The 15,242-nt window shown below is 38.7% G+C and overlaps 1 protein-coding gene and 1 long non-coding RNA gene across 4 annotated transcripts in view; one reads left to right on the top strand and one right to left on the bottom strand.

Annotated features, from left to right (window-relative positions):
• The window catches only part of LOC119522757, a 112,592-nt gene that overhangs the window by 26,247 nt on the left and 71,103 nt on the right, over nt 1-15,242 (bottom strand). The gene's annotated exons all lie outside the window — the stretch shown is intronic.
• Nucleotides 1-15,242, top strand: part of ACSL4 (acyl-CoA synthetase long chain family member 4) — a 178,405-nt gene that overhangs the window by 128,577 nt on the left and 34,586 nt on the right. The gene's annotated exons all lie outside the window — the stretch shown is intronic.

The raw sequence follows: 15,242 nt of genomic DNA, 5'->3' as shown, positions 1-15,242 counted from the left end.
AAGGACATATAGAGGGATAGCAATCTTAACAGCAATAGAGATACAGATAGAGGATCATGGTACCACAGAGAAGGGTACCTAACCCTATCTAGGAGGTTATGGAAGGTTTCCTCATGGAGATGTTACCTAAGCTCATCTTTAAGGATTGACTAGAAATTAAGTAGGGAGGGCATTCTAGGCTGAGAGACAAACATGAGTAAAGGCAGAGGTGTGAAAAAGATAATAGTGTGTGCAAGGAACTACCAAAGAGTTTGGTGTCATTAGTGAAGTTACAAAGTGCAAGATGAAGCTGTAGAGGTAAGCAGAGGCCAAGTCACAGAGTGCCTTATATGTCATGTTAAGAAATTTGGACTTAATCCTGTAGGCAATTGAGAGCCATTGACAGACTTTAGCAGGTTAGTGATATGGTCAGATTTGCATTTCAGATAGATCTGTTCACTCTGGAGGCTATGCTGAAGATGCTTTTGAGGGGGCCAGGACTGAGGCCAGAGGGCAGTTTAAAGGTTTAAATGGGAGTGGGCTGTGGAGAATGAGGCCTGAACCAGGGAAGTGGTAGATGTCAAAAAAACATTGAGGAAGCAAAATTGGCAAGCTGTCCTGAATAATTGGGTAATGTGGGTAAGGGAAAAGAGGAGTCAAGGTTAACTTCCAGATTTATAGCTCAAACGACAGGGTAGACAGTGCTACTAATTTAGCTAGAAAATCCGGGAAGAAGAGCAGGCTTATATGTAAAGGTGATGAGGTCACTTTAGGACATAAATAGTTTGAAGTGCTGGTTGGATAATCAAAGTTTTAATTGTCCAGCAGGAAATTGTATATGTTAGTCCAAACTTTAAGGGAGAGTCCTGGTCTGTACATATAGACTTGAGGATATTTGAAGCTGTGAAAATAGATGGGTTCAGCTGTAAAATGAGGACGTGTCCCCAGACAGCCATCGATTAAGGAAAGGGTGGGGGAAAAGTCATGGAAGAAATGATGAGTAACATGCAAGGAGAGCAAAGGTAGTGTGGGACACTGTTAAGAGAGTCTCAGGAAAGAGGAAGTACCCACCAGTTTCAAATTAGCACGTAGGTCTGAAAAGGCTTCCTGGAACATTGCATTGGGAAATTAAATAGATAAACTTTCAATAAGCAAAATAGAAGGTGGGCTATAGAAGTTCTTTAAGTTTAATTTTCATTTTTTATCAATAATAAAAATGTACATGGTTTTTAAAAATCACATAATATTATGAGGCTTGCATCAAATGTCAGCCCACGATGGGTCCCTCTTCACCCCCAAGTCCCATCTTCCTTCCACTTTAGCTGTTTTGTAATTTCTGGCATTTGTCTCCCAATTTCTAAAGAAAATGGTTATGTTGCTATTTCTTGACTGTTTTCATTTTAGATGTTGTCTACTGGCTTCCTACCATAAAGGATGATTTAGCTTTCTTGTGTTCAGCTCCACATACTTCCATTCCTGGTATATAGTACAATTTTACATTTTATATCCATGTTTACATTGTTATAACTATGTAAATATTCACAGCTGAGCTATGGTAGTATTTTATGATTACAGTTTTTCTTGGACAACTTTTTGTTTTCTCCTGGATTTAAAGATTACCTCTCTTCTTCATTTCCTTAGTTTTCTTTGTACCTACAATTAAGCCTAAACTCTGGTAAGAGTCCTTTCATATATAAGAAAGCACATCAAACTTACATTCTTTTTTCTTGGAGATATCGTTTTAGAGCCCTTCATACTCACGTTGAAATTTGGAGTGTTTGCTTCCTGAGGCTTCCCTTTAGTATCATCCTGGAAATTTCCTTTTCCTCTCTCCTGTGTTGAACTCCATTTCCTAGGTCTCATTTCTGTTTTTGTCCTGGTTTACTCCCTCATTTAGGTAGAGCGCAACCTCCAACAGCTTACTGAGAAAGGTGCATAGGAGGTAAATTTTGGAAACCTTGTATGTCTGAATACATGTTTATTCTATCCTCATGAGAAGTAATTTGGCATATTTTAGAATTCTAGATTGAAAATCAATTTTCCTTTGATCTTTGAAATCTTGACTCCAAAGTCTTCTAACTTCTAGTGTTGCTGTTTGAAAAGTCTAATGCTATTGTAATTCCTAATCCTTTGTGTTTTTTATTTTATCTCTCTAAGACTTTGGGTTTTTAAAAAAATTCTTGATATTCTGATAGTTCCTAATGATGTCCCCTTATGATCTTTTTTGTTTGTTTTCTTTCATAATTTATTCCCTGTAAATTGTGTGTGTGTGTGTGTTTCAGGGATGGCTTTTATATGGCTGATGAACCTCCTCATTTTATCCTCTAATTTTATCATCTGTTTTTTCTCTCCTTGTTGTATCTCTTTTTTTTTTTTTTTTTTTTTTTTTTTTTTTTTTTTTTTTTTTGGTTAATTGATGATCTCATTAAGGATCCATTTATTCTTTTTTTTTTTTTTTTTTTTTTTTTACAGGGTATTTTTTTAATTTGATGAAATGTTCTAAATTGTGGTGATGCTTGCATCTGTTTGTGAATATACAATATAAAAACCTATGAATTGTACACTTTAAATGGATGAGTTGTATGGTATGTGAATTATATCCGAATAAAGCTGTTAAAAAATAAATGAATAAGGACTGAGAAAGAGATAAAGAGGGAAGGGAAGGGAGGGGAGGGACAGGAGCTAATAAGAGAGGGCAGAGAGAGACTTTCAAATTTTTACAAGCTTTTAATGCTTTGTCTTATATCCATGAAAATAGGAATTCAATTATCTTTTTTTTTTTTTTTTTTTTTTTTTAAATCATCATTTTATTGAGATATATTCACATACCACGCAGTCATACAAAACAAATTGTACTTTCGATTGTTTACAGTACCATTACATAGTTGTACATTCATCACCTAAATCAATCCCTGACCCCTTCATTAGCACACACACAAAAATAACAAGAATAATAATTAGAGTGAAAAAGAGCAATTGAAGTAAAAAAGAACACTGGGTACCTTTGTCTGTTTGTTTCCTTCCCCTACTTTTCTACACATCCATCCATAAACTAGACAAAGTGGTGTTTGGTCCTTATGGCTTTCCCAATCCCATTGTCACCCCTCATAAGCTACATTTTTATACAACTGTCTTCGAGATTCATGGGTTCTGGGTTGTAGTTTGATAGTTTCAGGTATCCACCACCAGCTACCCCAATTCTTTAGAACCTAAAAAGGGTTGTCTAAAGTGTGCATAAGAGTGCCCACCAGAGTGACCTCTCGGCTCCTTTTGGAATCTCTCTGCCACTGAAGCTTATTTCATTTCCTTTCACATCCCCCTTTTGGTCAAGAAGATGTTCTCCGTCCCACGGTGCCAGGTCTACATTCCTCCCTGGGAGTCATATTCCACGTTGCCAGGGAGATTCACTTCCCTGGGTGTCTGATCCCACGTAGGGGGGAGGGCAGTGATTTCACCTTTCAAGTTGGCTTAGCCAGAGAGAGAGGGCCACATCTGAGCAACAAAGAGGCATTCAGGAGGAGACTCTTAGGCACAAATACAGGGAGGCCTAGCCTCTCCTTTGCAGCAACCGTCTTCCCAAGGGTAAAACTTATGGTAGAGGGCTCAACCCATCAAACCACCAGTCCCCTATGTCTGTGGTCATGTTAGCAACCATGGAGGTGGGGTAGGCGAATACCCCTGCATTCTCCACAGGCTCATCAAGGGGGCACTACATCTTTTTTTTTTTTTTTTTTTTTAACTTTCCCTTCTTTTTTCAAATCACCTGTATGAAAAAAAAAGTTAAAAAGAAAACAAACATACAATAAAAGAGCATTTCAAAGAGACCATAGCAAGGGAGTAAGAAAAAGACAACTAACCTAAGATAACTGCTTAACTTCCAACATGTTCCTACTTTACCCCAAGAAAGTTACATAATATAGCAACATTTCAGTGAACTTGTTCCTACTACAACCATCAGAAATTAACAGACCATAGTCATTTCTGGGCATCCCCAGAACGTTAAATAGCTTATCTGTTCTTCCTGGATTATTGTTCCCCCTTCCTTAATTGCTCTCTACTGCTAGTTCCCCTACATTCTACATTATAAACCATTTGTTTTACATTTTTCAAAGTTCACATTAGTGGTAGCATATAATATTTCTCTTTTTGTGCCTGGCTTATTTCGCTCAGCATTATGTCTTCAAGGTTCATCCATGTTGTCATATGTTTCACCAGATCGTTCCTTCTTACTGCCGCGTAGTATTCCATCGTGTGTATATACCACATTTTATTTATCCACTCATCTGTTGAAGGACATTTGGGTTGTTTCCATCTCTTGGCAATTGTGAATAATGCTGCTATGAACATTGGCGTGCAGATATCTGTTCGTGTCACTGCTTTCCGATCTTCCGGGTATATACCGAGGAGTGCAATCGCTGGATCGAATGGTAGCTCTATATCTAGTTTTCTAAGGAACTGCCAGACTGACTTCCAGAGTGGCTGAACCATTATACAGTCCCACCAACAATGAATAAGAGTTCCAATTTCTCCACATCCCCTCCAGCATTTGTAGTTTCCTGTTTGTTTAATGGCAGCCATTCTAACCGGTGTTAGATGGTATCTCATTGTGGTCTTAATTTGCATCTCTCTAATAGCTAGTGAAGCTGAACACTTCTTCATGTGTTTCTTGGCCATTTGTATTTCCTCCCCAGAGAACTGTCTTTTCATATCCTTTGCCCATTTTACAATTGGGCTGTCTGTACTATTGTCATTGAGTTGTAGGATTTCTTTGTATATGCAAGATATCAGTCTTTTGTCAGATACATGGTTTCCAAAAATTTTTTCCCATTGAGTTGGCTGCCTCTTTACCTTTTTGAGAAATTCCTTTGAGGTGCAGAAACTTCTAAGCTTGAGGAGTTCCCATTTATCTATTTTCTCTTTTGTTGCTTGTGCTTTGGGTGTAAAGTCTAGGAAGTGGCCTCCTAATACAAGGTCTTGAAGATGTTTTCCTACATTATCTTCTAGGAGTTTTATGGTACTTTCTTTTATATTGAGATCTTTGGTCCATTTTGAGTTAATTTTTGTGTAGGGGGTGAGGTGGGGGTCCTCTTTCATTCTTTTGGATATGGATATCCAACTCTCCCAGCCCCATTTGTTGAAAAGACCATTATGGCTCAGTTCGGTGACTTTGGGGGCCTTATCAAAGATCAGTCGGCCATAGATCTGAGGGTCTATCTCTGAATTCTCAATTCGATTCCATTGATCTATATGTCTATCTTTGTGCCAGTACCATGCTGTCTTGGCAACTGTGGCTTTATAATAAGCTTCAAAGTCAGGGAGTGTAAGTCCTCCCACTTCGTTTTTCTTTTTTAGAGTGTCTTTAGCAATTCGAGGCATCTTCCCTTTCCAAATAAATTTGATAACTAGCTTTTCCAAGTCTGCAAAGTAGGTTGTTGGAATTTTGATTGGGATTGCATTGAATCTGTAGATGAGTTTGGGTAGAATTGACATCTTAATGACATTTAGCCTTCCTATCCATGAACATGGAATATTTTTCCATCTTTTAAGGTCCCCTTCTATTTCTTTTAGTAGAGTTATGTAGTTTTCTTTGTATAGGTCTTTTACATCTTTGGTTAAGTTGATTCCTAGGTACTTGATTTTTTTAGTTGCTATTGAAAATGGTATCTTTTTCTTGAGTGTCTCTTCAGTTTGTTCATTTCTAGCATATAGAAACATTACTGACTTATGTGCATTAATCTTGTATCCTGCTACTTTGCTAAATTTGTTTATTAGCTCTAGTAGCTGTATCGTTGATTTCTCAGGGTTTTCTAGATATAAGATCATATCATCTGCAAACAATGACAGTTTTACTTCTTCTTTTCCGATTTGGATGCCTTTTATTTCTTCGTCTTGCCGGATTGCCCTGGCTAGCACTTCCAGCACAATGTTGAATAACAGTGGTGACAGCGGGCATCCTTGTCTTGTTCCTGATCTTAGAGGGAAGGCTTTCAGTCTCTCACCATTGAGTACTATGCTGGCTGTGGGTTTTTCATATATGCTCTTTATCATGTTGAGGAAGTTTCCTTCAATTCCTACCTTTTGAAGTGTTTTTATCAAAAAGGGATGTTGGATTTTGTCAAATGCTTTTTCAGCATCTATTGAGATGATCAATTGATTTTTCCCTTTCGAGTTTTTAATGTGTTGTAATACATTGATTGTTTTTCTGATGTTGAACCATCCTTGCATGCCTGGAATGAACCCCACTTGGTCATGGTGTATGATTTTTTTAATGTGTCTTTGGATTCGATTTGCAAGTATTTTGTTGAGGATTTTTGCATCTATATTCATTAGGGAGATTGGCCGGTAGTTTTCCTTTTTTGTAGCATCTTTGCCTGGTTTTGGTATTAGATTGATGTTAGCTTCATAAAATGAGTTAGGTAGTGTTCCATTTTTTTCAATGTTTTGAAAGAGTTTGAGTAAGATTGGTGTCAGTTCTTTCTGGAAAGTTTGGTAGAATTCCCCTGTGAAGCCATCTGGCCCTGGGCATTTATTTGTGGGAAGATTTTTGATGACTGATTGGATCTCTTTGCTTGTGATGGGTTGGTTGAGGTCTTCTATTTCTTCTCTGGTCAGTCTAGGTTGTTCATATGTTTCCAGGAAATTGTCCATTTCTTCTACATTATCCAGTTTGTTGCCATACAGTTGTTCATAATATCCTCTTATAATTTTTTTAATTTCTTCAGGATCTGCAGTTATGTCACCTTTTTCATTCATTATTTTGTTTATATGGGTCTTCTCTCTTTTTGATTTTGTCAGTCTAGCTAGGGGCTTGTCAATCTTGTTGATCTTCTCAAAGAACCAACTTTTGGTGATATTTATCCTTTCTATTGTTTTTTTGTTCTCTATGTCATTTATTTCTGCTTTAATCCTTGTTATTTCTTTTCTTCTACTTGGTTTAGGATTGGTTTGCTGTTCATTTTCTAGCTTCTTCAGTTGATCCATTAGTTCTTTGATTTTGGCTCTTTCTTCCTTTTTAATATATGCGTTTAGTGCTATAAATTTCCCCCTTAGCACTGCTTTTGCTGCATCCCATAGGTTTTGGTATGTTGTGTTCTCATTTTCATTCGTCTCTATATATTTAGCAATTTCTCTTGCTATTTCTTCTTTAACCCACTGATTGTTTAGGAGTGTGTTGTTTAACCTCCAGGTATTTGTGAATTTTCTAAGTCTCTGATGGTTATTGACTTCTAATTGTATTCCATTGTGGTCAGAGAATGTGCTTTGAATAATTTCAATCTTTTTAAATTTATTGAGGCTTGTTTTATGTCCCAGCATATGATCTATTCTGGAGAAAGTTCCGTGAGCACTAGAAAAGTATGTGTATCCTGGTGATTTGGGATGTAATGTCCTGTAGATGTCTGTTAAATCTAATTCATTTATCAGATTGTTTAGGTTTTCAATTTCCTTATTGGTCTTCTGTCTGGTTGATCTATCTATACGAGAGAGTGATGTGTTGAAGTCTCCCACAATTATTGTGGAAACATCAATTGCTTCCTTTAGTTTTGCCAATGTTTCTCTCATGTATTTTGTGGCACCTTGATTGGGTGCATAGACATTTACGATTGTTATTTCTTCTTGCTGAATTGCCCCTTTTATTAGTATGTAGTGGCCTTCTTTGTCTCTCAAAACATCCCTGCATTTGAAGTCTATTTTATCTGAGATTAATATTGCTACACCTGCTTTCTTTTGGCTGTAGCTTGCATGAAATATTTTTTTCCATCCTTTCACTTTCAATTTCTTTGTGTCCCTGTGTCTAAGATGAGTCTCTTGTATGCAACATATTGATGGTTCATTTTTTTTGATCCATTCTGCGAATCTATATCTTTTAATTGGGGAGTTTAATCCATTTACATTCAACGTTAAAACCGTGAAGGCATTTCTTGAATCGGCCATCTTATCCTTTGGATTATGTTTGCCATATTTTTCCCTCTCTCTATTAATATCCTTTATTGTACCCATACCGAATCTCTTTAGTACTGAACCTTTCTCCAAGTCTCTCTGTCCTGTCTTTGTTTCTCTGTCTGTAGGGCTCCCTTTAGTATCTCCAGTAGGGCAGGTCTCTTGTTAGCAAATTCTCTCAGCATTTCTTTGTCTGTGAAAAATTTAAGCTCTCCCTCAAATTTGAAGGAGAGCTTTGCTGGATAAAGTATTCTTGGCTGGAAATTCCTCTCTCTCAGAATTTTAAATATATCGTGCCATTGCCTTCTCGCCTCCATGGTGGCTGCTGAGTAGTCACTACTTAGTCTTATGCTGTTTCCTTTGTATGTGGTGAATTGCTTTTCTCTTGCTGCTTTCAGAACTTGCTCCTTCTCTTCTATGTTTGACAGTGTGATCAGTATATGTCTCGGAGTGGGTTTTTTTGGATTTATTCTATTTGGAGTTCGCTGAGCATTTATGATTTGTGTATTTATGTTGTTTAGAAGATTTGGGAAGTTTTCCCCAACAATTTCTTTGAATACTCTTCCTAGACCTTTACCCTTTTCTTCCCCTTCTGGGACACCAATGAGTCTTATATTCGGACGCTTCATATTATCTATCATATCCCTGAGGTCCATTTCGAGTTTTTCAATTTTTTTCCCCATTCTTTCTTTTATGCTTTCATTTTCCATTCTGTCATCTTCCAGGTCACTGATTCGTTGTTCAACTTCCTCTAGTCTTGTACTATGAGTGTCCAGAATCTTTTTAATTTGGTCAACAGTTTCTTTAATTTCCATAAGATCATCCATTTTTTTATTTAGTCTTGCAATGTCTTCTTTATGCTCTTCTAGGGTCTTCTTGATTTCCTTCATATCCCGTACTAGGGTCTCATTGTTCATCTTTAGTTCTTTGAGTAGCTGCTCTAGGTGTGTCTCTTCTGGTCTTTTGATTTGGGTGCTTGGGCTTGGGTTATCCATATCGTCTGGTTTTTTCATATGCTTTATAATTTTCTGTTGTTTTTGGCCTCGTGGCATTTGCTGTCCTTGATAGGGTTCTTTTAGGGTTTGTAGACCAGTTGAAGTCCTTATCTCTAATTTATCAGATCTACAGCTTCGTGGAGTACACTTTCTCTAACTAACCAGCAGGTGGCGTCCACGAGCCACCTGTTCTCCACAAGCCAGATCTTCCCTGCTTAGCCTTTTTGGTGAGTGGGGGAGTGAGTCTTGTGGGGCCCAATTGGTGTCCCAAGCTTGCGTGTGTAGTTGGTGTTGCCTGCCCTGTATGTGGGGCGTGTTTCTGGGCAGTCGGGGAGGGGGGGTGGCCCTAACAATCAAATCTCCCTGATGATCCTAGAGTTTTAAAGCTACTGCAATAGTCTAATCCTTCAGTTCAGTCCTGCCACAGTTTGTCTCTGCCACTGACCCACAAGTCTTTGGTATTGGCGTATGGCTCCTGAGACTTGCAAGTGGGCCCCTCTTCCAGGCTGTGCACCCCGGGTCCTCTGTTGAGGGATGACTGTGCTATGTCACAGGTGAGTGCCGTCCCCCCAGGGCAGTTCTGGGCTGCTGGGCTGTGTTGGGAGGCTCCCAGTCTGCTCAAATGATGGCTGAATGGGGCTCTGTTAATTCACACTGCTCCCCCTTCCCAGCTCTGGGACATTCAGCTGAGGTTGCAGGGAAGGCTAATGTCCACGCCCAGTTTTGTGGTGTGTGCCTGTTATTTGAAGCACTTCCGTCACACTGGGTTGTCTGGGGCAGCTCTGGGCTATGGGGCTGGCGATGGGCAGGAGTGTTTCCTGTCCACCAGGATGGTGGCTGTGAGCGGACACCCCCCTTTTCTTGGGAAGTTGTGTTGTTTAGTGAATTTTCTCAGCCACTGGATTATTGCCTTTTGTCTCAGAGCTCTCTTATTTCTGCTCTTGACTTGACGTGCCCAAATTTCAATTCTTTGAAGCTTTCTGTATTGAGCTTCTTAGAGTAATTGTTTTAGAAAAAGCAAAAAGGATTTTAAAAAAAAAAAAAAAAAAAAAAACGGCCCTCCTCAGAGATCTAATGGGTTATTGAAATGCTAATAGACAAAGCAACCAGGGCCATTAAGGAAAGGTGCCCTCGGCAGAGAGATCAGCCTTGCTTCGGGATTTGCATATGCGCCTCAAGGCCTGATCTCCGCCCTTCCCCTTTCTGTGTTCACCAGAACTCCAAAAATCCTCTGCTTTTACTTTGGAGCTTCTCGTGTTGTTTTCCTTCTATGCCCGTCTCCTCTCTGCTGGGCTGGCTGCTCTCAGAGTCTCTGGTGTCTGGCCTCAGTCTATCTATGGTTGGAGTTTGAATCAGTAGAATGAGTTTCCGATGAGAGCAGCCACTGCAATTCTCCCTTCTCCTTCCTGGAGCTGATAGCCCCTCCTCCCCCGGGACTGAGCCTGGCAGGGAGGGGCGCGGGTCCCCTGGCCGCAAAAACTTACAGATTTCGCTGATCTCAGCAGTTCCACGTTTTCATGAGTGTTGTATGAAGTATGCCCAAAGACAGATTGCTCTGTGGTGTCCAGTCCACGCAGTTCCTGGCTTTTTACCTACTTTCCTGGAGGAGTAACTAAAACATACAGCTCACCAGTCTGCCATCTTGCCCCGCCTCTCTGTTGTATCTCTTTTATCTTTTTGTTTTGTATTCTGGTAGAGTCCCCTCATCTTTATCTTCTGTTCTATTTAATTTCAATTTCTACTATTAAAGTTTCAATTTTTAGGAGCTCTTTCATGTCCTCTAAATGTTATCTTTAATAGCATCTTGTTTCTTTTTCATGGATGCATTGTGCTGTGCTTTATTTCTCTGAGGATAAGGGATTTTTTAAATGAAGTTTTCTTCTCTTATTGTCTCCTTTTCCTCCAAGTTCCAATTTTGCTTACTTTGGTCTTTGCCTCTCAGGGTCTGCTGATCCTTGTCTGTCCGTTAATATTTAGGAATGAGGACTAAAAAGCTGTTTGGAAAGTTTTAGTGGGCTTCACTGAAAAGTTACTCAAATATTAGTGTCTTTTTCTCTTTGCTAATTCCATTTTTCCAAAGAATTCTCCAGTTTCTCGTCTGGGTATCAGTATTCTGGTAACCAAAAGGGGGAAAGGGATGGCAGGCTTTAACCCTCATTGAATCCTTCTGTTTTCAGCCTTATTCCAACCTCTGTTGTTCCTAATGTCCTTGACTCCAACATCTCCCTAGTTCAATATATTTTTTTAAATTTTGAGATAATTTCAAACTATTGGACCATTGCAAAAATAATACAAAATCAATACAAAGAACTCCAATATACCCCCTACCCAGATACCCAGATTTACCAACTTTTAACATATTGCTACATTTGTTATGTCATTCTTTCTGTCTGTCTGTCTATCTGTCTATCTTCTAAATATTTGAGTATAGCTTGCATTTGTCGTGCTCCTGGAACACTTAATAATTCCATGCATATTTCTTAAGAATAAGGAGATTTACTTATGTAGTCACATTAAGTACAGTTATCAAGTTTAAGACCTTAAACATTGATATAAAGCTCACAGTCAATATTATAATTTTTTCCAGTTGTCCCAATAAAGACCCTTTGAACATTTTCTCTTCCATTATAAAATCCAATCCTGGATCATGTATTGCATTTAATTGACATTGTCTTTGTAGTTGCTTTTTCTTTGTTTTTAACTGTGGAAACATATGTAACATACACCTTCCTGTCTCAACCATTGCCAAGGATTTAGTGGGATTAATCACATTCACAATGTTCTGTTACCCTCACCACCATCATTTACCACAACATTCCCATCACCCCAACGAGAAACCCTGCACCCATTATCCTTTAACTCCCCATTTTCCCTCCTACCACCCTGGTAGCTATTTTTTTTTTTTTTTTTAGGAGTTTGAATCCCAGCTCCACTATTTATTTATTTTTTTTTAATCATCATTTTATTGAGATATATTCACATACCACGCAGTCATACAAAACAAATTGTACTTTCGATTGTTTACAGTACCATTACATAGTTGTACATTCATCACCTAAATCAATCCCTGACACCTTCATTAGCACACACACAAAAATAACAAGAATAATAATTAGAGTGAAAAAGAGCAATTGAAGTAAAAAAGAACACTGGGTACCTTTCTCTGTTTGTTTGTTTGTTTCCTTCCCCTATTTTTCTACTCATCCATCCATAAACTAGGCAAAGTGGAGTGTGGTCCTTATGGCTTTCCCAATCCCATTGTCACCCCTCATAAGCTACATTTTTATACAACTGTCTTCGAGATTCATGGGTTCTGGGTTGTAGTTTGATAGTTTCAGGTATCCACCACCAGCTACCCCAATTCTTTAGAACCTAAAAAGGGTTGTCTAAAGTGTGCGTAAGAGTGCCCACCAGAGTGATCTCTCGGCTCGTTTTGGAATCTCTCTGCCACTGAAGCTTATTTCATTTCCTTTCACATCCCCCTTTTGGTCAAGAAGATGTTCTCCGTCCCACGATGCCGGGTCTACATTCCTCCCCGGGAGTCATATTCCACGTTGCCAGGGAGATTCACTCCCCTGGGTGTCTGATCCCACGTAGGGGGGAGGGCAGTGATTTCACCTTTCAAGTTGGCTTAGCCAAAGAGAGAGGGCCACATCTGAGCAACAAAGAGGCATTCAGGAGGAGACTCTTAGGCACAAATACAGGGAGGCCTAGCCTCTCCTTTGCAGCAACCGTCTTCCCAAGGGTAAAACTTATGGTAGAGGGCTCAACCCATCAAACCACCAGTCCCCTATGTCTGTGGTGATGTTAGCAACCATGGAGGTGGGGTAGGCGAATACCCCTGCATTCTCCACAGGCTCCTCAAGGGGGCACTACATCTTTTTTTTTTCCTTGTTTTTCTTTTCTTTTTTTTTTTTTAACTTTCCCTTCTTTTTTAAATCAACTGTATGAAAAAAAAAGTTAAAAAGAAAACAAACATACAATAAAAGAACATTTCAAAGAGACCATAACAAGGGAGTAAGAAAAAGACAACTAACCTAAGATAACTGCTTAACTTCCAACATGTTCCTACTTTACCCCAAGAAAGTTACATAATATAGCAACATTTCTGTGAACTTGTTCCTACTATATCCATCAGAAATTAACAGACTGTAGTCATTTCTGGGCATCCCCAGAACGTTAAATAGCTTATCTGTTCTTCTTGGATTATTGTTCCCCCTTCCTTAATTGCTCTCTACTGCTAGTTCCCCTACATTCTACATTATAAACCATTTGTTTTACATTTTTCAAAGTTCACATTAGTGGTAGCATATAATATTTCTCTTTTTGTGCCTGGCTTATTTCGCTCAGCATTATGTCTTCAAGGTTCAACCATGTTGTCATATGTTTCACCAGATCGTTCCTTCTTACTGCCGCGTAGTATTCCATCGTGTGTATATACCACATTTTATTTATCCACTCATCTGTTGAAGGACATTTGGGTTGTTTCCATCTCTTGGCAATTGTGAATAATGCTGCTATGAACATTGGCGTGCAGATATCTGTTCGTGTCACTGCTTTCCGATCTTCCGGGTATATAGCGAGAAGTGCAATCGCTGGATCGAATGGTAGCTCTATATCTAGTTTTCTAAGGAACTGCCAGACTGACTTCCAGAGTGGCTGAACCATTATACAGTCCCACCAACAATGAATAAGAGTTCCAATTTCTCCACATCCCCTCCAGCATTTGTAGTTTCCTGTTTGTTTAATGGCAGCCATTCTAACCGGTGTTAGATGGTATCTCATTGTGGTCTTAATTTGCATCTCTCTAATAGCTAGTGAAGCTGAACATTTTTTTATGTGTTTCTTGGCCATTTGTATTTCCTCTTCAGAGAACTGTCTTTTCATATCTTTTGCCCATTTTATAATTGGGCTGTCTGTACTATTGTCATTGAGTTGTAGGATTTCTTTGTATATGCAAGATATCAGTCTTTTGTCAGATACATGGTTTCCAAAAATTTTTTCCCATTGAGTTGGCTGCCTCTTTACCTTTTTGAGAAATTCCTTTGAGGTGCAGAAACTTCTAAGCTTGAGGAGTTCCCATTTATCTATTTTCTCTTTTGTTGCTCGTGCTTTGGGTGTAAAGTCTAGGAAGTGGCCGCCTAATACAAGGTCTTGAAGATGTTTTCCTACATTATCTTCTAGGAGTTTTATGGTACTTTCTTTTATACTGAGATCTTTGGTCCATTTTGAGTTAATTTTTGTGTAGGGTGTGAGGTAGGGGTCCTCTTTCATTCTTTTGGATATGGATATCCAACTCTCCCAGCCCCATTTGTTGAAAAGACCATTATGGCTCAGTTCAGTGACTTTGGGGGCCTTATCAAAGATCAGTCAGCCATAGATCTGAGGGTCTATCTCTGAATTCTCAATTCGATTCCATTGATCTATATGTCTATCTTTGTGCCAGTACCATGCTGTTTTGGCAACTGTGGCTTTATAATAAGCTTCAGAGTCAGGGAGTGTAAGTCCTCCCACTTCGTTTTTCTTTTTTAGAGTGTCTTTAGCAATTTGAGGCATCTTCCCTTTCCAAATAAATTTGATAACTAGCTTTTCCAAGTCTGCAAAGTAGGTTGTTGGAATTTTGATTGGGATTGCATTGAATCTGTAGATGAGTTTGGGTAGAATGGACATCTTAATGACATTTAGCCTTCCTATCCATGAACATGGAATATTTTTCCATCTTTTAAGGTCCCCTTCTATTTCTTTTAGTAGAGTTATGTAGTTTTCTTTGTATAGTTCTTTTAGATCTTTGGTTAAGTTTATTCCTAGGTACTTGATTTTTTTAGTTGCTATTGAAAATGGTATCTTTTTCTTGAGTGTCTCTTCAGCTTGTTCATTTCTAGCATATAGAAACATTACTGACTTATGTGCATTAATCTTGTATCCCGCTACTTTGCTAAATTTGTTTATTAGCTCTAGTAGGTGTATCGTCGATTTCTCAGGGTTTTCTAGATATAAGATCATATCATCTGCAAACAATGACAGTTTTACTTCTTCTTTTCCAATTTGGATGCCTTTTATTTCTTTGTCTTGCCGGATTGCCCTGGCTAGCACTTCCAGCACAATGTTGAATAACAGTGGTGACAGCGGGCATCCTTGTCTTGTTCCTGATCTAAGAGGGAAGGCTTTCAGTCTCTCACCATTGAGTACTATGCTGGCTGTGGGTTTTTCATATATGCTCTTTATCATGTTGAGGAAGTTTCCTTCAATTCCTACCTTTTGAAGTGTTTTTATCAAAAAGGGATGTTGGATTTTGTCAAATGCTTTTTCAGCATCTATTGAGATGATCAA

This window comes from Choloepus didactylus, chromosome X (assembly GCF_015220235.1).
Source record: "Choloepus didactylus isolate mChoDid1 chromosome X, mChoDid1.pri, whole genome shotgun sequence".
Lineage (NCBI taxonomy): Eukaryota > Metazoa > Chordata > Mammalia > Pilosa > Megalonychidae > Choloepus > Choloepus didactylus.
This window is presented reverse-complemented; position numbering and strand designations above follow the sequence as displayed.